The sequence below is a fragment of the Ursus arctos genome, unplaced genomic scaffold, assembly GCF_023065955.2.
Source record: "Ursus arctos isolate Adak ecotype North America unplaced genomic scaffold, UrsArc2.0 scaffold_25, whole genome shotgun sequence".
NCBI classification, from domain to species: domain Eukaryota; kingdom Metazoa; phylum Chordata; class Mammalia; order Carnivora; family Ursidae; genus Ursus; species Ursus arctos.
In genome coordinates, this window is record NW_026622930.1 from 35,050,900 (window position 1) to 35,078,736 (window position 27,837).

The 27,837-nt window shown below is 41.5% G+C and overlaps 1 long non-coding RNA gene across 3 annotated transcripts; it reads left to right on the forward strand.

Moving 5' to 3' along the window:
• Positions 1 to 307: 307 nt before the first annotated feature.
• On the forward strand, positions 308 to 27,737 carry LOC130544814 (uncharacterized). 3 transcript variants are annotated; one of them, XR_008961434.1, is made up of 4 exons: positions 313 to 18,220; positions 19,269 to 19,382; positions 23,919 to 24,085; positions 25,668 to 27,737. It is a non-coding gene; the product is annotated as an uncharacterized LOC130544814 (long non-coding RNA). The 3 variants fall into 3 exon arrangements; XR_008961435.1 differs by lacking the exons at positions 23,919 to 24,085; positions 25,668 to 27,737 and adding an exon at positions 20,293 to 20,466; XR_008961436.1 differs by lacking the exons at positions 23,919 to 24,085; positions 25,668 to 27,737 and adding an exon at positions 20,293 to 20,466 and having other exon boundaries at positions 308 to 19,382.
• The last annotated feature ends 100 nt before the right edge of the window (positions 27,738 to 27,837 follow it).

Here is a 27,837-nt window from a genome sequence, read left to right on the forward strand (position 1 = left end):
CGCCATTCTAGGCCCGAAAGGCTAAGATCAATTTTCCCCCTCCTCACCTATCTGAGGTGTCTCCTTCCGCCAAAGAGGGACCATTAGGACCTGTACGACCTACTCTGAAGCCTCGCCTTCGGCCCAACACACTGTAGCGACGGGGCGGCTGCTAACACAAAGACCACGTGCCTTGGCAGGATTCCCGTTCGAGATTCTGCACTGGACGCCGCCAACCGCAGGTGCGATCCCTGGCCGCGCACCGCAGCCCAGCCCTGCCTCAGCGACCCGTCAACGAGTTCGCACTACTGCGCCTGCGCCCCGTCGAACAAGCTGCGCCCGGGTGGCTCCGCGGGGCGGGGACGGAAGAGGCTCGCAATCCGGGCGGTTGATGAGCGTCGCTGAAGGCGGAAGGGAGCGAAGAAGGCACGGGGAACCTGGTGGTGACTCGCTGGCAGAAGTGATTGGCTGGTGGAAGACCCGTTTCAGAACGCGCCACCGTGCGGGGCGGGGAACCCGCCGAGGGAGAGGTCGGACCTCGCGATTGCAACCTAACCGAGGGGCTGTTTCGCGGGAGAACAGCGACGCGCGCGGGAGCGAACGCAGGCGGCCTCGGCGGTGGGGTCTGAGCGCGCGGGGCTGACGCGGGAGAGTTCTGGCGGCGCTTCCGCGCGGGCGTGCTCCGGCTGGTGCCCACAGCCGCGAGTTGGAGGGCTCAGGTGGCGCCAGTAACCGCTTTAAAATATCGGGTGGCGCCTGATCGACCAGGGTCGGAGCCAGCGCGCTGTTTCAGGCCCCTCTGAGCTGGAGCGCCGCGTGGCTCCAGGCGCCCAGGGTGACCTCGGGGTTGGTCAGTGTGGGGAGGGTCGTCAGCTCTGCAAGCCTTGATTTTGTCAGCTTCCTGTGCAGATCTGGGGTTGGAGAAGACGCGGGCCTTATGTAAACTAGATGCTAAGTGACCCGCAAGGACAGACGCTCCCTCCCGCAGGCGTCCACTTTGCATCGTGAGATGGGACTTTTGATTGGGGAGCAGGACAGGAGGAGGGAGGCAGGTGCCTTGCTTGTGAGGACTGGCACTGCAGGCTTCGGAGTACGATGCTTTCTTTCCTGGAGGAACCTGGCTGGGTTCCTACTGCGCTCAGCTTAGTTACCCCATTACAGTTCTGAAGATAGGTTGTTCAGGTCACTTTGGACTCGACCAAATATCGATGTTTCTTTCACAAACCATGTCTTAGGATGATCTAATTGATAGCAGAGCTTACTTATTGAATTTGATTCATTCTTTATTTGGGTTTTTTTTTTATTGGGGTGTAGTTTACATAGCATAAAGTTCGCCTGTTTTAAGTGTACGTTAATGATTGTTAGCATATTTACATAGTTGTACAACCATCACCATAATGGAATTAGAGACTCTTTGGCGATTTTTCCCCCCCTGGTAATTGCCTTTACTATTCTGAGTTTGCACAAGTGGACATTTAAAGATCGAATATAACATAAGAGACTCTGAAGTTGTACACTCAAATTGTTATCCATGAGTTGGTGAAATTAAGAGAGGAATCGAAGCATATTTTTTCCTAGATGTTGCAGGTGGTGAGATTTGTGTATTGTAATTCCTCATTTTCTGAGGAATATGGCATAAACCCCATTTTACAGATGAGGAAATAGATTTTGAAGGATAAATTGCCTAAAGCATCATAGCTGTGCCTAGGCTAAATCCCTGTCCTAGATGCTTTATCTCTGAATTTATTGCCTTTGCCACTTCATCAGCCTGATTTTCAATTATATTTATGTATGACCTGTACAACTCATTCATTTATTGAGCAAATAATTATTGAGTGATCAGTATGCCACTAACAAGATAAGACTGCTCTAGATGCTAGAGATACCATAGCGAACCAGCTAATTCCTACCCTCAGTTAATATTCTGGTAGAGGACACAATGATCAATTAAAGAAACACTAATTTTAGGTATTGAGACATGGCATTTTTAAAAAGAGGTAAACTAAGAGTATAGGGAATGGTGGTGGGAGGCAGGATCTGTCTTGAGCAGAAATCTGAAAGAAGAGAAAGTTGGGACCTAAGAGAAAAGATTTGGTTTGAGCAAATGGAAAGATGGAGTTGCAGTTTACTGAGTTGAAATAAGGTCACACTGTGGAAGGACAGGGTTTTTGGTTACGATTATGAATGCAGCTTTAGATGTTTTTAGATGCCTCTTAGACATCCAGTTGGAGATACGGTATTTAAATCCATGCGATTGATTGCATGTGATTTGACCAAGGGAATGGTCAAATTCAGAGGGATGAAGAGGAACCAGGAGGAAAGATTGACAAGGGGGAGTCCAGTGTGTTATGAGGAAAAGGAGGAGCCTTGGAAGCCTTGGAAGACAAGTGAAGAAAGTGCTAGGTCGAAGAAGGGGTAATCCACGATGTGAAAAGTTAGATTGATTAGGTAAAATGAAGACTGAGAGTGGCCCATCTGTAAGAGAATAGAAATACGGTTAAATAAGATGGGTTTGAACTGCTTGGGTACATGTGGATTTTTTTTTAAATAAATACAATATAGTACTGTATATGTATTTTCTCTTGTGATTTCCTTAATAACATTTTCTTTTCTCTAGCTTACATTTTTACAACCTCTCTGAAATGTGTGCTTTCTTTGATTAAGTAATTTCACTTGTAGGAGTTTATCCTACAGAAATATGTATATATGTACATGAATATATATATATGTAAATACCTATATCTATACACACACACACACACACACACACCCAGGCATCCCAAAATGGATGTAGTTTTAAAGGAAAGATATTAGCTTAAGATGTGAAAGAACTTGGCGCCTGGGTGGCTCAGTTGGTTAAAGCTACTGCCTTCAGCTAAGGTCATGATCCTGGAGTCCCAGGATCGAGTCCTGCATCAGGCTCCCTGCTCAGCAGGGAGTCTGCTTCTCCCTCCCCCTTTCATGTGCGCACTCTCTCTTGCTCTTTCTCATTCTCTCAAATAAATAATATCTCAAAAAAAAAAAAAAAAAAAAACCCTGCTACAGCCTGAAGTTTGTCCCCCCAAAATTCACATATCGAAGTCCTAACCCTCAGTGTAATGGTATTTGGAGGTGGGACTGTTGGGAGGTGATTAGGTTTAGATACGGCCTCAAGGTTGGGACCCCTATGATGGGATTAGTGTTCCTAGAAGAAGAGGAAGAGAGACCTGAGCTCTCTTCTCTCTGCCATGTGAGCGCACTACAAGCCAGGAAGTAGGTGCTCACTGGGAACTAAATCGAGTGGCACCTTAATGATGGACTTCCCAGCCTCCAGAACTGCGAGGAATAAATGTTTGTTGTTTACGCTGCAGTTAAGCTGAGTTAGTCTTGAAGCAGACTCCCCACTCAGTGGGGAGCCCACATGGACCAATCCTACATCCATTGAGATCATGACGTGAGCCGAAACCAAGAGTTGGATGCTCAACTTACTGAGCCACCCAGGCGCCTCCGACCACAAATTCTTTCCTACTGTTCCCTTCAAAGGGTAGTGGCAGATTTCCCTGCTCTTGAGTGTGGGCTAGACTTAGTGACTTAGTGACTAGCTTTTAATAAGTAGAATATGGCAGAAGTGGAGGGGTGTCAACAGATCCCGAAGGCGTCAAGACTTCCTCCTTGCTCCCTCTCTTGGGTCATTCATTTGGGTAAACCAGCTGCCCTTTCATGAAGACATAGCAAGCAGTGCTTTGGAAAGTCCTGTCGGGCAAGAAACTGAAGCTGCTCCCGATAGCCAGTGAGGAACTTGGCCCTCTGCAGTTTTGTTCAGCCCCAGTGAAGCCTTCAGATGACTGCATCTCCAGGGGACAGCTTGCCAGCAATGTCTCAGGAGATACGGAACAGGATCACTCAAGTAAAGCGCTCACAAAATCCTGTTGGTAATACATGTTTGTTGTTGTAAGTCACTATGTTTTGGGGGTAATGTCATAAGCAGCAGTAAATAACCAATTCTTGTAAATGTTTCATTCCCTTGTTTTCTCTTGCTAATAATTATTAGCTTCATTCCTGAAAAAATCAATTTTCTTTGCCTTAGTTTTATCATATATAAAAGAAAATAGTTGGACAGTCCTTCTCAACTTTGTCTTCATATTAGAATTACCTGGGCAGTTTCTAAAACATGTATACTAGTCCCCGCCCCTAGATCAGTTAAGAGAAATCAGAACTCAGGGTAGGGCCCAGTCATGTATTTTTTAAAGTTCTCTCTGAGATTCTAATATGCAGGCTGGTTTGAAAACTTCCACATGATCTTTGAGCTTTGTCCTATTGATTGTGTTATGACTAATACGCAATTGGGACATACTTTCGCTTCTATAAAGGCATTTCCGTGGAATTTTTGAGATACATAATCTGCCTCAGGAATAGACAATGGGTTCTTATTTATGCTTCTTCCCTGAAGGGGTAAGTATGTATAGAAGAAAAAAAAATTGACCTATTTTAAGAATTTCACAGAAGAATTAAGAATTAGCCAAAATACGATTTTCCCATTTGCTGGTGTCTTTGCTTTCAGTGGGATCACTTTCTTAGTGCTTTTCTAGTGCTTGATGAAATCTGCATTGTGTTTTCATCTTATTAATCAAGAAAGTAAAGCATTGCAAGTCTTATTGGATCATTTTTAAAGTCCCCATGCTCTTCTTTTCGGACTTTTATGAGGTGTTCACCTAGGGACAGTTGCTGCTGCTGCTGTTCCCCCTCCTTCTTCTTCTTCCCCTCCTTCTTCTCCTCCTCCTCCTCCTCCTCCTCCTCCTCCTCCTCCTCCTCCTCCTCGTTCTTCTCCTCCTCCTCCTCCTCGTTCTCCTTCTCCTCCTCCTCCTCCTCCTTCTCCTTTTATTCCTCCCCCTCCCCCCCCCCTTTGCAATAGCTTCTTTGCAGTACAAGCATTCTGCTGCTCACTGCAAACATTCATTTTGGAGACATCAAGTCTCCTGGGATTTACATCGGATTTGGGGTTCTCTCTTGTACCTGACATGGTAAAAATTTGCGGGTTTTAACTTTCTATGTAGATCAAGCAATACTATATTCATCTAATGTGAAGTTTTGATAATTCCTATGAATGTGTCAAAATTAGGAGTAGGAGTCACATACTAACCTAAAATCCTGGTAGAATAATTGAGTTACACTGCTGTTTTCCCATTTTTACTACAAGGTGCCAAATAATTTTCATTTTATTCCTATAAAGTTTGTTTGGGAGAAGAGTACTAACATCAACTCTATAAATAACAAACTGATTGTAAAATTTATATACAAATGCAAAGGACCTAAACTAGCCAAAACATCTTTGAGAAAGAGTAGCAAAGATGAAGGATTAACACTACAACCGTTTCAAGATTTATTTAAAGCTACAGTAACTATGCACTGAACAAAGTTCCAAGTCTGTCCAGCTCATTTTGCCCCATCTCTGGGAAGCACCAAGGGGATTAAGAGAAACATATACTCAGGCAGAAATTTTAACTAACATTGTATTCATTGTATATGTCTTGAAAGGAAGAAATTATGTGGTTAAATACTAGATTTGCTAGTTTAACTATGTGTTGAATGTTATATGAAAGTCATGGACATCTTTATAAATGCCTATTGGTGTAATGTAAAAATCATGTACTAAGTAAAAAGAATGTTTCCAATATCTTAATAAAATTTTATAGTTCGTAAAAAAAATTAAGCTGCAGTAACACTGTGGATATTGGCATAAAAATAAAAAGATCAGTGGAATGGAATAGAAAGTCCAGAAGGATCTGAACACATGAATATCTGTTTTTTAATTTTGTTTTTGTTTTTGTTTGTTTGTTTGTTTGTTTTGTAAAGGTAGATGGGCAATTCAGTGGAGAAAGAGTAGTCTTTTCAACAAATAATCCTGGAACAATTTGATCCATCTGCCTAAAAGAGCAGATTTTGTATCTTGTACCCTATGCAAAAATGAACTAAAAATGAATCATAAACCCAAATATAAGAGTTAAAACTATTAAAACTTCTAGAAGAAAATATAGGAGAAAATTTTTTTGACCTTGAGTTAAAGACTCCTTAGATATGATACCAAAAGTATGACCCTTAAGAGAAAAAATTTGATAAATCGAACCTTATCAAATTAAAAACATTTTTTAAAGATTTTATTTATTTGAAAGACAGAGAGGGAGAGAGAGATCACGGGCAGGGGGTAGGGGTAGAGGGAGAAGCAGACTCCCCGCTGAGCAGAGAGCCCCATGCTTAGCCTGCCCTACTCCAAGTCCATCACTGGTTGCTTGTCAGGCTTCCAGCTCCTTCAGCTGTCCTCCCCTTGCAATAAGGGCGAAGTTGACTGAGATTTTTTTAGGCTCAGGACTTCCTGCTTGTTATATAAATTACTGAGAAAAGTGTGTTAAAATCTGCACTTGCGATTATGGGTTTTTCTATATATTAGTTTTGTCAACATTTACTTTCTAATTGTGAAACAATTGGCACACAAATTTAAGATTTTTATTTTTCTGTTGAATTGCCCCTTTTATCATTATGAAATCTAATCCTTTATTTTCAGGTAATACGTCTTGTCTCATAGTCTACTTTGTCTGATATTCACATAGCTAAACCACGTTTCTTTCAGTTGGTGTTGGCATGGCAATTTTTCCCCCTTTTTTCTTCAACCATTTCTGTGTTGTTATATTTAAAGCATATCTGTTATAAACAGCATATAGTAGAGCTTTGTGTTTTTTTGTTTTTTTTTTTAAAGATTTTATTCATTTATTTGACAGAGATAGAGACAGCCAGCGAGAGAGGGAACACAAGCAGGGGGAATGGGAGAGGAAGAAGCAGGCTCATAGTGGAGGAGCCTGATGTGGGGCTCGATCCCATAACGCCGGGATCACGCCCTGAGCCGAAGGCAGACGCTTAACCGCTGTGCCACTCAGGCACCCCGAGCTTTGTGTTTTTAAATTCAATTTTATAATATTTGCTTTTAAGTTGGAATGTTTAGGCTATTGATGTTTAAAGTAAATTCTGATAAAGTTGGATCTAAGTCTACTATGTTGTTGTTTATTGTCTATTTTCTCCATCTATTCTTTGTTCCTATGATGGTTAATTTTATGGGCCAATTTGGTTGAGCCATGATGCCCAGATGTTGGTCAGATATTATTTTAAGTGTTTCTGTGAGGGTGTTTTTGAATGAAATTAACATTTAAAGTGGTGGACTTTGAGTAAAGCAGATTGTTCTCCATAATGTGGATGGGCCTCATGCAATCAGCTGAAGGCCTATTCAGAACAAAAACTGACCTACCCTGAGTGAAAGGGAATTTTGCCAGCAGATAGCCTTGAGACTTGAATTATAACATTGGCTTTTCCATGGATCTCCAGCCTGCTGGTCTCCCTTGTAGATTTTAGACTTGCCAGGTCCTATAATTGCACAGAACCAATTTCTTAAAATCTTTTCCTACATATATACACACATCCTATTCATTCTGTTTCTCTGGAGAACCCTAGCCAATATAGTTTCTTAATTTTTCCTTTAGCACTTACTTTGAATTGAGTATTTTTATTTTATTATTGTATTTTCCTTTTGTATTTTAATAATATACTTTTGTTATATTTAGTGATTACCTAGACCTAGAGATGTACTTGACTTAGGATAAGTTACTTTGAATTAATACTTTTACAATTTCTGCTCCTTTTAAGAAGTTTATTTTTTCATTTTAAACTACCCTACACCCACCGTACTATTATTATCATGTACTTTTACAAATTTAACCCCACAAGACATTATTATTGTCGTTATTAACTGCTAGTACTTATTTCTGTTTCTTTACACATTTACCGATTCTGGTGCTCTTTCCTCCTTCCTACCATTGTATGTTTCTGAATGGGCTAATTTTCCATCAACCTGAAGAACTTCATTTAGTATTTCTTACAGCATAGTTCTTATAGCAGTGGATCCCTTCAGGTTTTTTTTTTTTCCTGCAAACTTCCTTACTTAATCTTAATTTCTGAGTGGTATTTTCTTTTTAAGATTTATTTATTTGAGAGAGAGAGAGCAGGAGGTAGGGGCAGAGGGGGAGAGAGAGAGTCTTAAGCAGACTCTGTGCTGAGCAAAGAGCCCGACACAGGGCTCAGTCTCACAACCGTGAGACCAGGACCCGAGCCAAAAACCAAGAGCTGGACACTTAACCAGCTGTGCCACCCAGTGCCCCGAATGGTACTTGCACTGAGTGCAGAACCCTAGAATAACAGGTTTTTCCACAGTGCATTAAAGATGTTATTCTGTGATTTTCTGACTGCTTTATGTTAAGTCAGTCCTCAGGGGGTGCCTGGGTGGAGCATTTGATTAAGCATCTGACTCTTGGTTTCAGCTCAGGTTGTGGTCTCAGGGTCCTGGGATCAAGCCCCACATCAAGCCCGGAGTCCAACCCCATGTCCAGCCCCTAGTCAGGCTCCACACTCCGAGTGGGGTCTGCTTGAGATTCTCTTCTCCCTCTGCCCCCCCATGCACTCTCTCTCTCTAAAATAAATAAAATCTTAAAAAACAAAGTCAGTCCTCAGTCTTGTTGCATCTTTTCTTTTTTTTTTTAAAGATTTTATTTATTTTGAGAGAGAGTGTGTGTGTGAGTGGGGGTAGGGGCAGAGGCAGAAGGAGAGAGAGAATCTCAAGCAGACTCCATGCTGACTGTGCAGCCTGATGCAGCTCTCAATCCCACAACTGTGAGACCATGACCTGAGCCAAAATCAACAGTTGGTGGCTTAGCTGACTGAGCCATCCAGGTGCCCCTTGTTGTGCATCTTTGAAGGTAATGTGTCCTTTTTGTCCCCCTGTGGTTGCTTGTAAGTTTTCTCCGTCTTTAACTGTAAACAATTGACTATAATGTGCCTTGGTATGGTTTTATTTAGCTTTATAATGCCTAAGATTTGCAGAGTTGATTGGATCTGTGGATCGATGTCTGTCATCAGGTTTGGCACTGTTTTAGTCATCATTTCTTCAATCCTGTTGTTTCTCTTTCTTCATTGTGACACTCTAGTTACAGATATGTTAGATCTTTTGCGTGTGTGCCACATGTGTTGAATGCAATTTCTTAAAAGTTAATTTTTTTCTGTCTGTGCTTCAATTGGGTTATTTATTTGGCTTGACTTCAAGTTCATCAATCCTGGTGGCTGTGCTTCTAAGAGAAAAGAGGACAGAAAACATGGAAATAGAACTGAAACTGTAAACTAGCTTTAGAGTCAGGAGATATTACCGTTCTCTACCATTCCCTTTCATATTCATAATTAACTGTGTATCTAAGCTATTTGTAGATATGATGACAAAGCAAGTTTTTACATATGTCATTTTTTTTATTGCAATGTAGTTATTTTCAATTCCTTTCTCCTTCTTCAAATCCAACATTGGGAATTGTTGTGGTAGAAGTATTTTAGTCTATGTGCGATGTCCAGACCATCACAATATTATCCTAGTATTTAAACAGACACTTCTACCCAAATGTTCTCTTGAAAGCATGGTTTCTGAAATGACATTCCTCATGGGAATATTTGTATGACCGAACAACTATTGTCATTAGAAATACATTGTCTATCTGTCTCTCTCCCTCTCTTTATATATGATGTGTTTCTTTTTATTATTTTAAGTAACACATGAAAGTTATTTGAATTCTTTTAGTCTATTGATACACGGTACATCTGGAAGAGAAAAGGCAGAATGAAAAGAAACCATTCTGGAACTGTTGGCAGATGTGAACAGATCCACCTCCTATATGAATATGAAAAGAGAAGAAGATACCATTGCAGCCTGCAGAAGCTGGGTTAGGGTTTTTCCCTTTCTTTCTTTCTTTCTTTCTTTCTTTCTTTCAGAGAGAAGAGGGGCACTTGGCTGGCTTAGTCAGTAGTGCTTATGATTCTTCATCTCCGGGTTGTGAGTTCAAACCCCACACTAGGCATACAGCTTGCTTAATTAAAAAAGAAAAAAAGAAGTTACCGTGAACATTTCATGATGAAGGTAAGAACAAGTTTTGATTGATTTTTGAAGAAATAGGAATTTTATTACCAGTTGTTTTTATTACTAAGAGATAATTGATTAATGTTGAGTGGTTTGTTGGTCCTCTTCTTAATAGAGGATTAAAACAAACAGTAAGGCATAGTCCACTGGAATCCTTTCTACCTTTGTGATGTATGGAGAGAATATGCAAGTAGGACCTGAAGGTCTATGTGATACTGAAGAGAAGGTATAAGGGATCAGGGCTGTGAGAGCTGAGATTTGAGGCGGTGGCTAGAAAATGAATTATTGGAGTTTTATATTTCCGGTGTGGAGCGATTTCTGCTGATGACCAAACCCCGGGTTGTTTCTGGATCTGTGTGTGAAAGGTTGAAGTGGGATAGAGACAGTCATTGCTGGTCCACTGGTCCTCAAAAATAAATAAAGTTCCCTGATTTGTAGCATTTCTTGATTTTTATTGTGTAAATACTGCCACTATGGCTGATTTCAAGTTACCAACATGTTATTAGTGTGGGACTAGAAAGAGATATGAACAATCAGCTCGCAGGACGTGGAATGAACTGGCTTCAACACATCACTGAATATAGGTGAAGGGTACTGAAGTTAGATAGGCATACTAATCACAAAGCTATATTGTTAGATGGGCCATCTACCTGGCTATTGAAATCTAGGATTATGGCATGAATTTGATATAGAAGAGGAATGTGAACAAGTTGCCTAAATCTTCATTGAGTGAATAAGAGTTGGAGAGTGGTCAGTTGGTAAGAATGCATAAGAAGAGTAGGTTTTATAGGAGCCTGGGGTTGGAGACGTGGGGAGGGATGTTGTCAAGGAAGTAGTGGAAGTTATTCAAATACCTTCAATTAACTCTAATAGCTGGTTTTTGTAATCTGTATGTAAAGCTCTACATGATCCAATTTGTGTTATAAAGGAATAATTCAGGAATCAAAAGTAGTTGATAGTAATTCCAATCAAGCAACAAAGAAATCCAATATTCATAATTCACAATAACACCGTCCATTTTTTTCTCACTGTATCTTTCACATTGTAAAACCTCTTTCTCTCCTGTTAAAAGAAAAATTCCCATAACTTACTGATCTAATAGGCTTTTATTCACCAATTCATGAAATGGGCAGCATCCAATCTAGCAGAAAAGCTCACCAAGGAGCTGTACAAAATGAAAGACTTATAGGCACAAGGAAGCCGGCACAGGAAGTCATACTAGGTAAAAGCAGATTGGTTATTGCAAGGTTACTTTCCCTTTGCAGGGAACAAAGGGACGCTTCAGAGCCAGGTCAGGTAACTCGTGTTGAATGGGGAACTGCCAATTAGTTACCTAGGCCTTCCTTTTCTGGGAGAACCAAGCACAGACATTTAGGTAAGGGTTGCGTGGGGGGCTCAGTTGGGGAAGCATCCGACTCCTGATCTTAGGACCAATGTGTGGGGCTCAATGCAGAGCTCAGTGAGGGGCTTGAAGTAGGACCCTGAGACCAAGACCTTAGTTGAAATCAAGAGTTGGACACCTAACTGACTAAGCCACCTAGGCACCCTATCACGAACTCTTTCGTTGAAAAGATCTAAATAATAAAAGACCTAGATAATAAAAGATTGATACTTTTAAGAAGAAACTCTTACTATATTATCTAAGAGTTGACAAAGGAGTAAGGAATAGATTCAAAATGAAGGAAAAATCTGGACCTGATAAAAGAGGCTCTAGAGGGATCCATTGCCCCCTTCTACCATGTGAGGACCCAGCCAGGATTTCCCAGCCTTCACAACTGTAAGAAATAAATTTACGTTATTACCCAGTCTGTGGTATTTTGTAACAGCAACTCAAATGAACTAAGACAATAATAATCCCTTATGATTTTTTTAGATGTTGCATTTCTGACCAGCTGACTTCTGTTCCAGGTCTGGGATATTTGGGGCATCAAAGAAAACCCAGGCAACCAACCACCATATTGTTGCTCAGGTCCCTGGCTGGTCTGCTTTCTTCTCTCCACCTTTCAGAGTCATCTTATGTTTGTTTTATATCCGGTGTCCAGTGTTTTTAGTTGTACTGAAGTAGCAGGAGGAATAGGGAAAAGTATATCTACTCTGTGTGGCCAGAGTGCAAATCCCCGTCTTCAGTTTCTTTTCTTTTCTTTTCTTTTCTTTTCTTTTCTTTTCTTTTCTTTTCTTTTCTTTTTTTTTAATATTTTATTTATTTATTTGACAGAGAGAGAGAGAGAGACAGCCAGTGAGAGAGGGAACACAAGCAGGGGGAGTGGCAGAGGAAGAAGCAGGCTCCCAGCAGAAGAGCCTGATGTGGGGCTCGATCCCAGAACGCGGGGATCACGCCCTGAGCCGAAGGCAGACGCTTAACGACTGAGCCACCCAGGCCCCTCCCCCTTCAGTTTCTGTTGTAAGTGTGTGGCTTGTGTCTTGCTGAGGTATTGTGGCCAATCCTTTTTTTTTTTTTTTTCAAGATAAAGTGTTCCTATTACTGGAAGACCATTATTGTCCATTTGGCAAATCTTCATTACTTCAGTGGCCTGAGATGCTTGGTGAATACAACCTCTGAATATATGTAAATATTTTAAGTTTTGACTTAGAGCAGACTACTTCTATTATAGCCACAGATTTACCCTAATTTCATTTACGAGTAGGTATTTGTACATAAAAGTTTATTTGACAAATAAAATACAGTAGTTTAATTCTTCAAAGGCAGTTTACAGACGTATCTGTTTTGGAATAATTATAGATGTTTCAAACCTGTATTTGATTTCACGGACAAATGAATAAGTAGAAGAGAAACACTCCAGGAGGGAGTATAAATGCACATTCAAGTAACTTTAATGATTAAATTATGCCTTTTACTCTTACTGACAAGATTGTCAAATCCATTTCTCATAGTTAAATTGATTGGCCCAGTAATCTGAAATAAATGGTCTGAGATTGTGAGTTCACATTTTAAAATCCTTTCAATTTAGTCAGAGAGAGTGGCCACATCTCTCTCTCTCTCTCTCTCTCTCTCTCTCACACACACACACACACACACACACACACACACTTCTATGGAAAACGTATGGCTATTCTGCCTAAGAAAAAGTCCATGCTCTGATTTTGTTAATAAATTTCCCTCTGTTGTTCACATAGCTTTGCAGCATAAACAATGCATTGTCCTGCACCAAGGATTAGTATGTGTTTCATAGCACAGGTGTGAGACCTGGACGTCGCCAATATTAAGCATTGATTGTATCATCATGCAGTGGTGAGTAGAGGAGGTAAAGCTAGGGAAGAAATGTAGGCTGTTAAAATGTGAAGCAAAATCGTTCTGGGATTTTTTGAAATGTCAAGAGGCCCAAATATGAATTTAAGTTAGAGTTTTATAAAATAACGTTAAGTTCTCCTCTTAATGCATTTTCATATAATTTTCTTTAGGCTCCCTCAACACCCTCTAGGCCAGTAGAGCTTCACAATTATTTAAAAATCAATCCCTAAGTCAGTATCCTTTCTCTGTAATTTTAGTATCCTCCAATCTCCTAAGGACAGCTGCAAGTTGAAATGATTTTGGAGAACTGTGAACAAAAATCTAATAAAAGAATGGCTTCATTTTGCAGGGAAGTGTGTATTAGGTAATTGACAGAGAATGACCAGGAACATGGATGCAGGAGTAGGTCAGACAGATTGAATTGTTGAGTATTTTGAACACACTGTAAATGAGATTTTGAAATCAATATGCCATTTTTGTTGCATCTAATAAGAACTTTTAAAGATAAAGGCAAGATGGAAAGATGTAATACTGCTTTGGTTTAGCTGCTAAAGTAAATGGAAGTGCTAAGGTCCCCAGGATCTCTTGAAAAAGGCAAACTACTCTCTTATATAATCTTGCCTTTAGAAACCGTGTTTATGATCGTATGTGAAATAATTGTACATTATATACTGCGGCAATATACGTGATGCTAATTTTCATCTTGGAACACCTGCCTGACTTTTTATTGTTGTTTTAGGGCTGAAGTGGGTTTTCTGTAACAGCACTTTTTGTTTTTGAGGTTTATTTTTTAGGGGCACCTGGGTGGTTCAGTTGGTAAGCCTCTGACTCTTGATTTCCACTCAGGTCATGCTCTCAGGGTCCTGGGATGGAGCCCTGCTCCGGGATCTGTGTGCTCAGTGCAGAGTCTGCTGGCGATTTTCTCCCTCTCCCTTTGCACCTCCCGCTGCTCTCGCATGCACGCACTCACACGCACTCCCTCAAATAAATAAATAAAATCTTTAAAAAAAATAAAGTTTATTTTTTAGTAATCTCTATACCCGACGTGGTTCGAACTCATAACCCCAAGATCGAGAGTCATATGCTCTTCCAACTGAGCCAGCCAGGGACTCCCCAGTGACAGGTTTTGGCTGGACACAAACCTACTGAGGTTTCTCCATCCTTTATTACGCTGCATTCAAACAGAGGAATTCAAAGCAGCCCCGAGTAGATCTCAAGGAACTAGTGTCCTAAGTGGAACAGGAACATTTGGTTCCTTACCCAATAGCCATTTCCTTCTTTTGTTGTTTTTTTTTTTGTTTTGTTTTGTTGTTGTTGTTGTTGTCGTTATTGCTACAGCCCCATGTTTGTTTGGGTTCCGCTCTTTCTCTGCAGTCCTGTGCTTGGAGAAGAGATCAATCCTGGTAGGTACAAGCTAGATAAGGCCCTTTCCCTTAGCCAATGATTGGTCTAGAGGTGTGACTATCAGCCAGTTTGGCCAAGGAGACGTGAGAAATATGCTGGCAGAACTTCTGGGAAGGTTTTCCTTGCTTTCAAAAAAGACCCAGGAAGGAGGTCATCCTCTTTTCTTCTGCACATTGTGGCTAAATGTGACCCTTGAACTACTCTAACTCTCCAGACTCTAGAAGGAAGTGGGTCACACCAAGGACAGCAGAGCAGAAGATGGAAAGGGCAGGCTTGATGACAATATTGAGCTTCTGAACTTGGAATGACATTTGGAGCTGCCCTACACCCAGACTTGTTGATGAGATGTTAGGTGTCCTTCTGTGTAGGTCCCTTGAGTCAAGATTCTTTATTACTTATAACTGAAACGGTCCCGTTGAAGTAGTATTACATCACAGCACCCTTGGCTTGTGTAACATCTCCACTTAGATAACATACTCCTTTAAGCAGTGATGAATATTAATTAATCTTTGTATTCTGTAGGGAGTTTAGAAATGCCAGATTAGTCTGCTTTTACCCATTGTGGTGAAAGAAAAAAGAATTTGGCAATAATAGCTACCATTTACTGAATATCTACTGCATATGAGGCACTGTGCCAAATGCTTTAGGTATATTATCTCATTTAATTATCACAAAATGCCTAGGTATTATTGCCACCATTTTTTTTTTTTTTTACAAAGAAACTGAAGCTCAGGAATTTTAACCCACTTGTGCAATATGAAACACTAGTAAGAGGTAGAAAGGGATTGAACAGAAGTCTCTTTTTGATAAAAGTTATGCACGTAACTTGGCCGATTCCCTTTTATTAGGCATTATGTACTAGTCATTAAGGATGATAAAAAAAAAAGATAAAGTCAAAATTGCTTTGTAGCTTTGGAAAATTATCAGCACTGTCTAGCCAGGAGAGAAAAAATGAATGCCAAAGGACTATCAAAAGCAGGCTTCTAAGGGTGCTGTTGCTCGTCTCCCAGTGATGTGTGATGGTGGGAGGGAGACGTGATAGTGATGGAGTCACAGAGGGTGATGGTTAAGGAGCCCAGGCTCTGAGCCAGCCTGCCCAGGATGCATCCTAAATGCTTCCGCATGCATGGGCCATCAGGTTGGAGAACTGGGATTCTGTGGAATCACGCTGTTGCTGCAGGTGAGCTTTTTAAGGATAAAAGGTGAGAATGGGGCAGGGCGCCTGGCTGGCTCAGTCAGGGGAGTGTGCCACTTTTGATCTCGGGGTTGTAGGTTCAAGCCTGATGTGGGGTGTAGAGATTACTTTAAAAAAATAATATCTTTTAAAAAATGTGAGAGGGGAGAATCATGTAGAGGGAGGCTTCCAAACTGAATTTTCTCCTCAAAGCAAAGGGAGTTACAGGTTGGTGGGGGTGGGAGGGGTAAGGGAGAGGTCCATAATTTAACATAATATGCTGGTTTAGATGAAACTGAGCCCATGGCAGCCTCTATGGCAGCATAGTATAGGCCCCAGGGACAATCTAGCCAAGATTTCCATTCAGGATTCTTTCTACGAGAGAAATAGACTCTCTCAGCCCATGAATTCTATGAAATAAACTGATTAATTCTCTCATCAGTGTTTTCAGGATGGCAATGTCAAGCACCCTAGATCCATTCAAATTTCTGTTCAAGGTTCTGAAACAAATACTGGACCATGATATTACAGCAGAAATAGCTGACCATCCACGTATGTTTCTTAATGTTGCCCATTTCCATATCTATCTCCACAAAATATACTGGGAATGGAGGTAGACTTCAGATTCCGGCAATAGTACCGAAAGGCCAGAAGGATCTGAAATCTTAGAAAGGAGCTGGAAGTGAATGAAATAAACTGGTCAGAGAGAGAAGTGGTCCACAGCCCCCATTGTCTTCCCCAGGTAGAGGTCGGGTGTAGCTTGTTCCCAGAAGATGAAATTCTTCCCAAGCCTGAGAGTTCCAGCGCTCTTCCTGACAATCTGTCTTGTGGATTTCAGGCTTGCCTAACCAGCCCCCATGATCACATAAGCCAATTCCTTGTAACAAATCTTTTTTGTTCTGATTCTCTGCTTGAACCCTGGTTGATACACAGTGACGAAGAGAAACGAGAAGCTAGAAAAAACAAAATGTTATGCCTAGAGAAATAAAGATAAGGATGACAGGAAATCCCTCATCAAAATACACAATTGAGAACATAGTTGTACAACATCCTTAAAGTAACAACAAAAAATTGTCAGCCTAAAAGTTACAAATATTACAAAGTACAAATATCTTTCAGAAACGAAGGTAAAACAAATATGTTCCAGGCATACAAAAGTTAAAAGAACTAATCTCTAGCAGATCAGCACTATAAAAAAAATACAAATGGTTTTTAAAAATAGGCTTTAATTTTTAGAGTAGTTTTAAGTTTATAAGAAAATTGCACAGGAAGTAGAGTTGCCTTATACCTCCTCTCCCACCCCACAATTTCCCCTATTATTGACATTTTGCGTCAGTGTGATCCATTCATTATTATAAACCTATATTGACATATTTTTTACTAATGTCCATAGTTAGGTTTTACCCTTCATGTTGTACTGTTCTATGGATTTTGAGGTAAGCACATTCGTGTATCCCCGATTACAATATTGCACAGAATGGTTTCACTGCCCTAAAAATGCTCTGTGCTCCCCCTCCTCTCCCTGAACCCCTGACAACAACTGATCTTTAAACTGTCTCCATAGTTTTGCCTTTTCCAGAATGTTGTATGGTTGTAAGCACATAGTATGTAGGCTTTTCAGACTGGTTTCTTTCACTTAGAAATACACATTTAAGGTTCCTCCATATCCTTTTTGTGGCTAAATAGATCATGTCTTTGTTTTTTTTTTTCTTTTAAATGGTAATTTCTTAAAAGATTTTATTTTTAAGTAATCTCTACACCCAGCATGAGGCTCGAACTCAGAATTGTGAGATCAACAGTCAAATGCTCTATCAACTGAGCCAGCCAGGCGTCCCTCATTTCTTTGAAATGTAAGTTTTTCAGGCAGAAGGAAAATGATTCCAGATAGAAATCTATATCTCTGCTGGAAACCATGTCTACACCAGAAATGCTAACTACATGGGTAGATATATATGATTTTTTAATTTAAATATCTTCAAAAGACAACTGGCCTTTTAAACAAACAAAACATAGTATGGGCTTTATTTATTTTTTATTTTTTTAAAGATTTTATTTATTTATTTGACAGAGAGAGAGACAGCCAGCGAGAGAGGGAACACAAGCAGGGGGAGTGGGAGAGGAAGAAGCAGGCTCATAGTGGAGGAGCCTGATGTGGGGCTCGATCCCAGAATGCCAGGACCACGCCCTGAGCCGAAGGCAGACGCTTAACGACTGTGCCACCCAGGCGCCCCCATAGTATGGAATTTATAACAAAATTATAAATCCCAAAGAACACAGAAGAAACGGAAAAAACTCCCAAAGAACTCATGGGGCGAATGGAAAACAAACAGCAACTCATTCTAGGATGAGAGCATTACCTTGATATCAAAATCTGACAAAGATATTCCAAGAAAAGAAAACCACAGATCAATTGTGAAGAAAAGTTTAATCAAATCTAACGGTATGTAGGGGCACTTGGGTGGCACAGTTGGTTGAGCACCCAACTCAGAGTTCCGGCTCAGGTTGGGATCTCAGGGTTGTGAGATCAAGCCCCATGTCGGGCTCCCCGCTCACCGTGGAGTCTCCTTGGGTTTCTCTCTCGCTCCCTCTGCCCCTCCCCCCCAAATAAGTAAACCTTTAAAAAAATTTAGTGGTATGTAAAAAGGATAATCCATTATGACCACTGGGTTTTATCCTAGGAATGTAAGAGTTCACTTAAAAAAACAATCAACTCCTGAAACCAGTAGTGTACTGTATGTTAACTAAAATTTAAATAAAAATTAAAAAACCCAATATTCACCATATAGTAAGAAATAAGAGCCAAATGATTATCTCAGCAGATGTTGTTTTAGTCCTTTCTGTCTGCTTTAACAAAATACAGACTGGGTAGCTTATAAACAACAGAAATTTCTTTCTCACAGTTCTGGAGGCTAGAAGTCCAAGCTCAAATGCTGGTAGATTTGGTGTGTTGTCTGGCGGGAACCAGCCTCCTGATTCTTGGCTGGTACCTTCTCCCTGTGTCCTGCTATGGTAGAGGCGGCAAGGAATATCTCCGGAGCCTCTTTCATAAAGGCACTAATCCCGTTCATGAGGATTCCCCCCTCATGACTGATAGCCTCCCACTGCCCCACCTACTAATACCATAACTTTTAGGGGTTAAGATTTTTTTAAAGATTTTATTTATTATTTATTTGAAAGAGCGAGCACAAGCAGAGGGAGGGGCAGAGGGAGAAGGAGAAGCAGACTCCCTGCTGAGCAGGGAGGCCGACTCGGGGCTCACTCCCAAGACCCCAAGATCGTGACCCGAGCTGAAGGCAGGCATTTAACCGACTGAGCCACGCAGTCACCCCCTGGGGGTTAAGATTTCAACATATGAATTATGAAGAGGGGAACACAAACATTCAGATCACAGTTGACGCAAAAAAGCATTTGACAAAATCCAATGTCCACTCCTGGTAGAAATTCTAAACAAACTAGGAATAGAATGGTCTTTATTTATCTTTTTCTAGGCCCCGTGTCCTTGAAATAAAATCTGTCAGAATGCCATGAAGTTTTGTGTTGTCTCTGGTGGCAGAGATGGACATTACTTTGAAGGCAGGACCGAGTTGAACAGAAGCACTTGGGTAAGAAGAAAAGACTAGTTAGTCCGGCTAATTCTCCTCCGAGAGCCAAAATGCAGTAGTTTCTTACTTAATTGAGTATCGTTTTCCTGTAGTCCCATTTTCTTGCTTCTCTTCATGTTCTATTTCATGGTTCCATAGCTATTCAGGAATTAAAACAGTATGTGTGAGTGTGTGTGTGTGTGTGTGTATATATACACACATATGTATATACAGTATGTATATATGTATGTATATACATATGTGTGTGTATATGTATGTATATACATATATGTGTATGTATATACATATATGTGTATGTATGTATATATATATGTTTATACATATATATGTATATATATTCAAACTTTGTTACTTTGGAATTACAATTTGAAACAATTACATTTTATTTTTTATTCTTTATATTAATAGAACATAAATTATATAAAAATTCAAAAAAATAATTGGTGAATTTCTGAAACAAAGGCAAGAGATATAACTGCTATGGTCTCATTATTTGTGTGTCCTCAAAATTCATATATGGAAAACTAATGCCCAAGGTGATGGTATTAGGAGGTGGGGCGTTTGGGGGTCTTTGGGAGGCGATGAAGTCATGAGGGTGGAGCCTCATGGGGTTAGTACCCTTACAATAAAGACCTCAGCGAGATCCCTCCTGTTGCCCACACGGCAAGTAGGCAGTTTACAATCCTGAAGAGGGCGTTTGCCAGAACCTAACCATGCTGGCACCCTGGTCTTGGATTCCCATGTTTCCAGAACTGTGAAATAAATTTCTGTTGTTTATGAGCCCACCCAGTCTGTGGTATTTTGTTACAGCAGAATGAATAGACTAAAACAATAACTTTTAGGATGTAATTGTAAATTATGTATGTTTTCATGTTAGTACTCATTCAAATGTTATTATTCATCCAAACAGTGTTGTCCTATCAACAGAAGCCAGACGTGCATGATAACAATTGAATTCAATCATCTTTGATTTTTTGCCAACTTTCAGTCCTAGCAAACATAGCTTTAGATACACTTTTTCATTTGTGTCATTTCAAAGGTATGTTTGCAAAATACATTTGTACAATAAATACATTTTGTTTAACAATTTGTTGGCTTATTTCTTATGTTTAAAAATTTAAATGTGTAACGAGTAAGCCTTCATGTGTACCCTTCCCTTAGGCCCTCAAAATGTTAGGGCCTGAGGGAGGGACTCTCTCAGGTCTTGCTCTGGTAGTCAGCTGTGGAAAGTCACCTGAGTAAGAGGTGTCTGGCTAATTTCCTCTCCTTCCTTTCATCTCTCTTGTATTTGTTGTGGAAAACTGGGGACAGGGGGAAATGAATCTCCTGGAGATCAGTTTACACACTTTCCCTTTCCCGTGGAGAATCAAAATGGGTGAGGAACGCCTCATGTAACAGAAGAGGCATCCATGAAGACCACACTTTACTCAACAACCTGCAAAAAGACTGGCTGCCTTCCTAGCCCCCCCTCAGCCCTCAGTGCTGGAGGATGCCTGAAAGTCCACCCTTAGAATTTTATTTTAAGATCTTCATCCTTCTCTGTCTTAGTGTCCTGTACTTCAGGAGATTTGATTTTGGGAAAGGAGCAGAGAAGACCTGCATCTCCAGTGCAACCGGGTAGAAGAACCACAAAGCACGGGGAAGCTGAGATAGAGATGAGGGGAGGTGGGATGGGGATGAGGGGAGAGGGGAGGTGGGAGGGAAATGAGGAGAGGTGGAGGGGATGAGGGGAGGTGGGAGGAGATGGGGGGAGGTGGGAGGAGATGGGGAGAGGTGGGAAGAAGATGGGGTGAGATTAAACGGAGATGAGAGGAAATGGGAAGTAGATGAGGTGATGCAGGATGCAGTTGGGGGAGGCAATGAGAAGGAGAAAAAAGTTTAACTACTCTTTCTGCCATTTTGCCTAGGGCTGCTGGAAGGAAGGGGAACATTTAATTTAATTTAATTTAATTTTTACTTTTATTTGAATTCTAGTTAGTTAACATACAGAACAATATTGGTTGCCAGAGTAGAATTCAGTTGTCACTTACATACAACAACCAGTGCTCATCACAAGTGCCCTCCTTAATGCCCCTCACCCATTTAGCCCAACCCCCACCCACATCCCTCCATCAACCCTCAGTTTGTTCTCTGTAATTAAGAGTCTCTTATGGTTTGCCTCCCCCTCTGTTTTCATCTTATTTTTCTTTCCCTTCTCCTATGTTTATCTGTTTTGTTTATTAAATTCCACATCTGAATGAAATCATAGGGTATTTATCTTTCTCTGGCTGACTTACCTCACTTAGCATAATACACTCTAGGTCCATCCATGTTGCAAATGGCAAGATCTCATTAATTTAATTTAATTTAATTTAATTTAATTTATCTGAGAGAGAGCGAGAGAGAGATAGAGAGCACAAGCAGGGTGAGGGGCAGAGGGGGAAGCAGGCTATCCACTGAGCAGGGAGTCTGATGTGGGACTCAATTCCGGGACTCCAGGATCATGACGTGAGCTGAAGGCAGATGCTTAACGGACTGAGCCACCCAGGCACCCAATTTCATTTGTTTTTTATGACTGAATAATATTCCATTGTATATACATATACCACATGTTTTTTTAAGGTTTTATTTATTTATTTGTGAGGGAGAAAGCAAATGAGAGCACAAGAGCAGGGGGAGGGAGCAGCAGACTCCCACTGAGCAGGGAGCCCGATGCTGGGCTCCATCCCAGGACACTGGGATCATGACCCGAGCCGACGCTTAACCGACTGAGCCACCCAGGCACGTTCTATACCACATCTTCTTGATCCATTTATCAGTCTTGGAAATTCGGGCTTTCTCCATGGGTTCACTATTATTGATAATGCTGCTATAAATATCAGCGTGGATGTACCACTTTGAATCTGTATTTTTGTATCCTTTGAGTAAATACATAGTAGTGCAATTGCTGGATTGTAGGAAAATTCTATTTGTAACTTTTTGAAGAATCTTCATACTGTTCTCCAGAGTGGCTGCACCAGTTTGCATTCCCACCAACAGGGCAAGAGGGTTCAGAGGGGGTATTTTAGAAGTCAGGTTTGGCAGTGAGAGGGAGTGGGTGTTTGGTTGAACAGCTCAGAGAGGACCCTGTGTATGCTGATACTTGAAAACATGAGCTGTGGAATGAGACAGATGGGCTCAAATCCATCGGACATTTTTGAGCTGTTTGGCCTTGGGCAGGCTGTTAACTTACGTGACTCTCAGTCTTCTCATCTGTAAAATTTAGCAGCATGCTTGGACCTAGTTTATATGATTATTGCAAGGACTCGTGAGGTGTCATTCAGTAAGTACTTGCTAGTGTGCCTAGCATACTGTAAGTAAATTAGTTATTGGAGGGGCGCCTGGGTGGTTCAGTCGTTGGGCGTCTGCCATCGGCTCAGGTCATGATCCTAGGGTCCTGGGATCTAGCCCCGTAGGGCTCTCCACTCTGCGGGAAGCCTGCTTCTCCCTCATACTCCCCCTGCTTGTGTTCCCTCTCTCGCTGTCTCTCTCCCTGTCAAATAAATAAATACAATCTTTTTAAAAAAATTATGGTTATTGGATAATTTCCTCTGCAGACCAAGAATAAGTAATCTGAATAGATTGCATAAATTGTCTTTAACCTATACTCAGCCAAGCCTATATCTGTTCTTACTCGGAAGCATTTCAACCCTAGAAAACAGGACTTTGAAGAAGGAAAGTTACTGAAAAGGGGTCTGGCTCTACCTTTTGTCTCGTCTAGACTTCCTGCAGTCTTGCCCCCACATTGCCACTGGAACAATCCTGTATTTTATTATTTTTAAAAAAGATTTATTTATTTAGAGAGAGAGAGCGAGCACGTGCAAATTGGGGGAGGGGCAGAGGGAGAGATTCCTCAAGCAGACTCCCCGGGGAGCTTGATCTCAAGACCCATAAGAGCATGACCTGAGCTGAAACCAAGAATTGGAAGCTTAACTAACTGAGCCACCCAGGTGCCCCTGGAATGATACTTTAAAATGTGACTCTACTTGTTAATTTCCCGTTAAAGTCTTTAAATGGCTATTTGCCTACAGAAGGTGAAAGCTCTTTAGCTTGGCATAGAAGGTTCTCCTTGACCTGGCCTCTAATGAGCTTTCCTGCTTCCATGTCCTCTCCCCCCGATCAGAGTAAGTGCCTCTTCCTGTGCTTGCCAGCACACTGGGCACGCTTCTACACACGGTTATTGTATGTGCAGTGAATTTCCTCCCAAGAAACTGAACACAGGACCTGCCTCATTCATTTCTGCTTTACTAATTTCCAATGTTTATTTTCAATTAGGAAATACCTTTACACGGTTCGCAATTAAAAATATATAAAAGGAATACAGTGAAAACTCTATTTTCCAGATATTCTTCTTTACCTTCTAGGAGGAAACCAATCAGTGTTAATAGTTTTTTTGGTGTGTATATTTCTGGAGATAGTTTATGTGAGTTGTTGCGTGTGTATTCTTTCTCCTTCCTTTTGAACAAATGATATGTATTTTTTTAATATTTTATTTTTAAAAAGATTTATTTATTTCAGAGAGAGAGAGCGTGCAGGAGGAGGAGCAGAGGGAGAGGGAGAGAGAGAATGCTTGAGCAGACTCCCTGCTGAGCATGGAGCAACACGTGGGGCTCGATCCCAGGACCCTGAGATCATGACCTGAGCCGAAATCAAGAGTCAGACGCTTAATCCACCGAGTCACCCAGGTGCCTCTAAACAAATGACATTATTCATACCGTCCTATACTCTGTTTTTTTCCTTTATATATCTTGGCAATCTTTCATATCATGAGTTTTCTCATTCTTTGTCTTTACGTGGTGTTGTTCATAGCTTTATACCTCAACATCTGACACATAGTTAAGTAAATGATAAATACTGAATGAATGAAATATTGAGTGAATGAAAACAAAAGGACATTTTTGTGCTGGTCTTGGAAATTAGCTGAATAAGTTACTATATATTGTTTTAACACGTGTTACCCATATCACACATAATAGAGATAAATTATACAAAGCCTTCTGATTCCACAACAAAAAGAAATCTTGCTTGTCTTATTCTTTACCATCCATTAGAGGGAGACATGACCCTGTTGTGTAAAGCCAATGCTTCCATCCTCTAACTGGAAAATCTGAACCAACTCCATAGCAGGTGGTCCTTTGTAGAATTTGAGCCCTTAATAAGTTTATCTAGGACTGGAGGTTCTAGGGATGATAAAAGATGTTCATTGCAGGAGGAGAAAATGTCCGGACCCAAGCACCTGGACCAGCAGTAAGGACACAGGTGAACTTGGCTCAGTGACTAACAACAAGACTAAATTACTTTTGCTAGGTGGTGTCCTAGTAAACCAGTTCTTAAAAAAAAGAAGTCCTGTTCTGCATGTAGTACTTACAGATTCCCTAAAGAAAAAGACAATACAGTATTCAGAGTGAGCCATGAACCAAAACCCAGAGAATAGCTGAGAAGTGTTCACGTCAATCAATGTCCTGTTCTCTGAAGGAAAGAGCACCCTTAGGCTCCCCTCTGGCCAAGAGAAATCCATCATGGAACTACTTACCGTGACAGATTTCAAGCTATGATTGGTTTAACAATTGGATTGCAGATTCCTGGAGTATTTAACTCTGAGTATTTAGCTCTCCGGGGCCCGTGTGAACAGATTTTGCCACACTGCCGAGCTTTGTTGGGTCTTAGTTACCTTTCCTACAAAATGGGGATCATAAATCATCCATTATGCAGATTCCATTATACAGCGGACATCTAAGCAGTTTGAACATTTTACAGCAATGTTTTCCCAATTTCGCTGGTCATAAACTCACCCGGTGGGTTGTGGAAAATGTGCATTTCCAGGACCTGCCCCAGAACTCCTGGTTCAGAGCCTGCTGGAGAGGAGGGGGCTGGGAATCCGTATCTTAAACAAGTGACTCAGGCAACTCATGATCCAGGAGTGTGGGAAAACTCTGCTTTAAATCAGTCTTACATTGGTTCTTTGACTCACTTCACAACTGGGCCTGCCTGAAGAGATGTCGGCAGAGCTCTGTGACTAACTCCTGGCAGGGAGTTAATTCTTACTACCTCCCTCACCCTGGGGGCCCAGACCTCTCTAACCACCAGACCTGCTCTTTGCCTCCCCCTCGGCCAAGTCTTCCCCACACCTGTGAAGCCCTTTGTTCCCGGGACTGCGGATTTTAAAAAGCTGTCCTATATGGAGAATCTGCGGGGTGTCAGACGGGTTACAGCTCATGCTCCCCACCGTCTCATGCAGTACATTCTTGTGTTCTTATTTTACCGAAGATCAAAGAGGCCAGAGAAGAGTTCAAGGGTGCACATCTGCTACGTGGCTGGGTTCCATCCTGCTCGGTGCCTGTGTGTTCTCCGTCTTCTCTGTAGAAGTCCTGTGCCCCAAACAGCTTCCAGCAGCCAGAATGGAAGAGTGAGGGATGCCGAGGGGAGGACACAAGCCTGGGCCTGGGCACCTGCAGAATTCGAAGGAGCCCCCCTGGGAGATTGGCACCTTCCATGTCTGAAACTCAGCTCAGGAAACAAGCTCTGGGAGTTAGTTTCTAAGAGGAACCCCAACATTCAGGGAATCCTCTGAATGTCCGCAAAACTCCCCATCTCCACCATTCACTTGTCCCTGATCATTTGTAACAGGCACGGCCGGTCATTTCTTGGGCGTCGGTCTGCTCCCCTCCACCAGAATACGAAGCCTTCAGGAGCTCAGCAGTTTGGAGAATGAGTGTTGCTGTGAAACAGATCTGCTGGGAACCCTCTGCTCTTCTTGCTGGGTGATACCCGGCAAAGTCAACTTTCTGAGCCTTAGTCTTCTCATTGGCGAGGGGGGAACAGATAGCGCCTCCCTTGTGAGATTGTTTTGAGGATAACACGAAATCGTGCAGATCGAGTGTTTACAAGCAGTTGCTGAATGAATGTTATCTCCTCCTCCTCAACTGAGAGCAAATACCTTCAGGTTCTCCTGCGTCTTAGGTAAGCGCTTCGGGCATTCCTGATTTTCAGCATCAAAGAGATAAAGGCAAGAAGCGGTTCCAAAGAAGAGTTTTATGAAAGAATAAATGTAATGCTGAGTGTCAGAATAACTTTAAATTTAACTAAAGAAGTTATAATGAGGGGCACCTGGTTGGCCCCGTCGGTTAAGTGTCTGACTCTTGGTTTTGGCATGAGATCGAGCCCCAAGTTGGGCTCGCACTGAGTGTGCTTAGGATTCTCCCTCCCCCTCTGCACCCCACCCCCGACTCGCATGTGCACTCTCTCAAAAAAAAAAATTGTCAATGATTTTCTGCCTTGAATGGTATTTCAGATTGAGATAAATTGGGAAGGGCAGAGGGAAGGGGTGGGGTCAGGTGACACAGCCCAAAGATAGTAGCAGTAGCAGCATGGTGGACACTCAGAGAGACACCCTTGTCTCGTGCTAGGAATGCAGGAAATTTATCTCCCTCAGGGAGGCGGGTACAGATCTACAGAACGAGTCAGACGACTAGGGTTCCTCTAAGTGTGAATCTAGCGAACTCGCTGAAGTTTCCTTACCTGCAAAATGGGGATAAAATTACTGTCACAGAGTTGGTGTGAAAACGAAGTGTGGCATGGCCATGTGTGTGCTGTGTTAATTGTAAAAGCCAACGTGACCCTAGGATAGCAGTTCTCTTAGTGAGTTGTGGCCGGTGGATGGAAGAGTGTGGCGGCTGGGAGCAGCCTGAGGAAGCATCGGGCCTGAGCATGGGCAGAACCAGGAAGAACAGATTAGTGAGCGAACTGCCTGGATAGACAGAAAAAAAACAACGCAGAGCTGTTAAAAGAAGAGAAAAAGGGGGACGACAGGGATCCTAGTACACTGGACCACATTGGCGCCCCCCTCAGAAGCTATAGAAACTGCTTGGAGAAGTTTATCTCCTGGCTGCAATTCCCAGCAAAAGGGGAGATTGAATCATGGAGAACCATTCCTCTCTCTGGTTAGACTCATCAGATCAAGCAATGACCTATGTGAATGCTCTCTGTACACAAAGGATGGAGTCTACATTTTTACAAAAGCCATTAATGCAAGGTGCATCAATAGAGTGTTATTTGACAATATGAGACATTTCTAATAACTTTCCATGATATGAACAAAGAACTTGAAAATGTCAAATACATTTACGAGAAGTAGAAAAAACTTCATTTTTTTTTGAATTCTAAACTCTATGGAAGCAGACGGTCTTATTAGAATCTGTGGCTTCTTGAGCCATTTCTGTCTGTATACCCTATTTTTTTTTTTTTTGACCTCCTATCTGGGACTATTACACTGTCTGACCTGTTATTAATATTATTTTATTCTGTGCCAGAAGAGGTAAAGAAGCTGCATTTCCAGAATTGCATTGGAGTCATTTGTGAAATTGCATATTACCATTTGCCACCATTTCTAACAGTTCTTTAACATTTTCTTTCGGGGTGTTCACATCCCTGCCAGTGA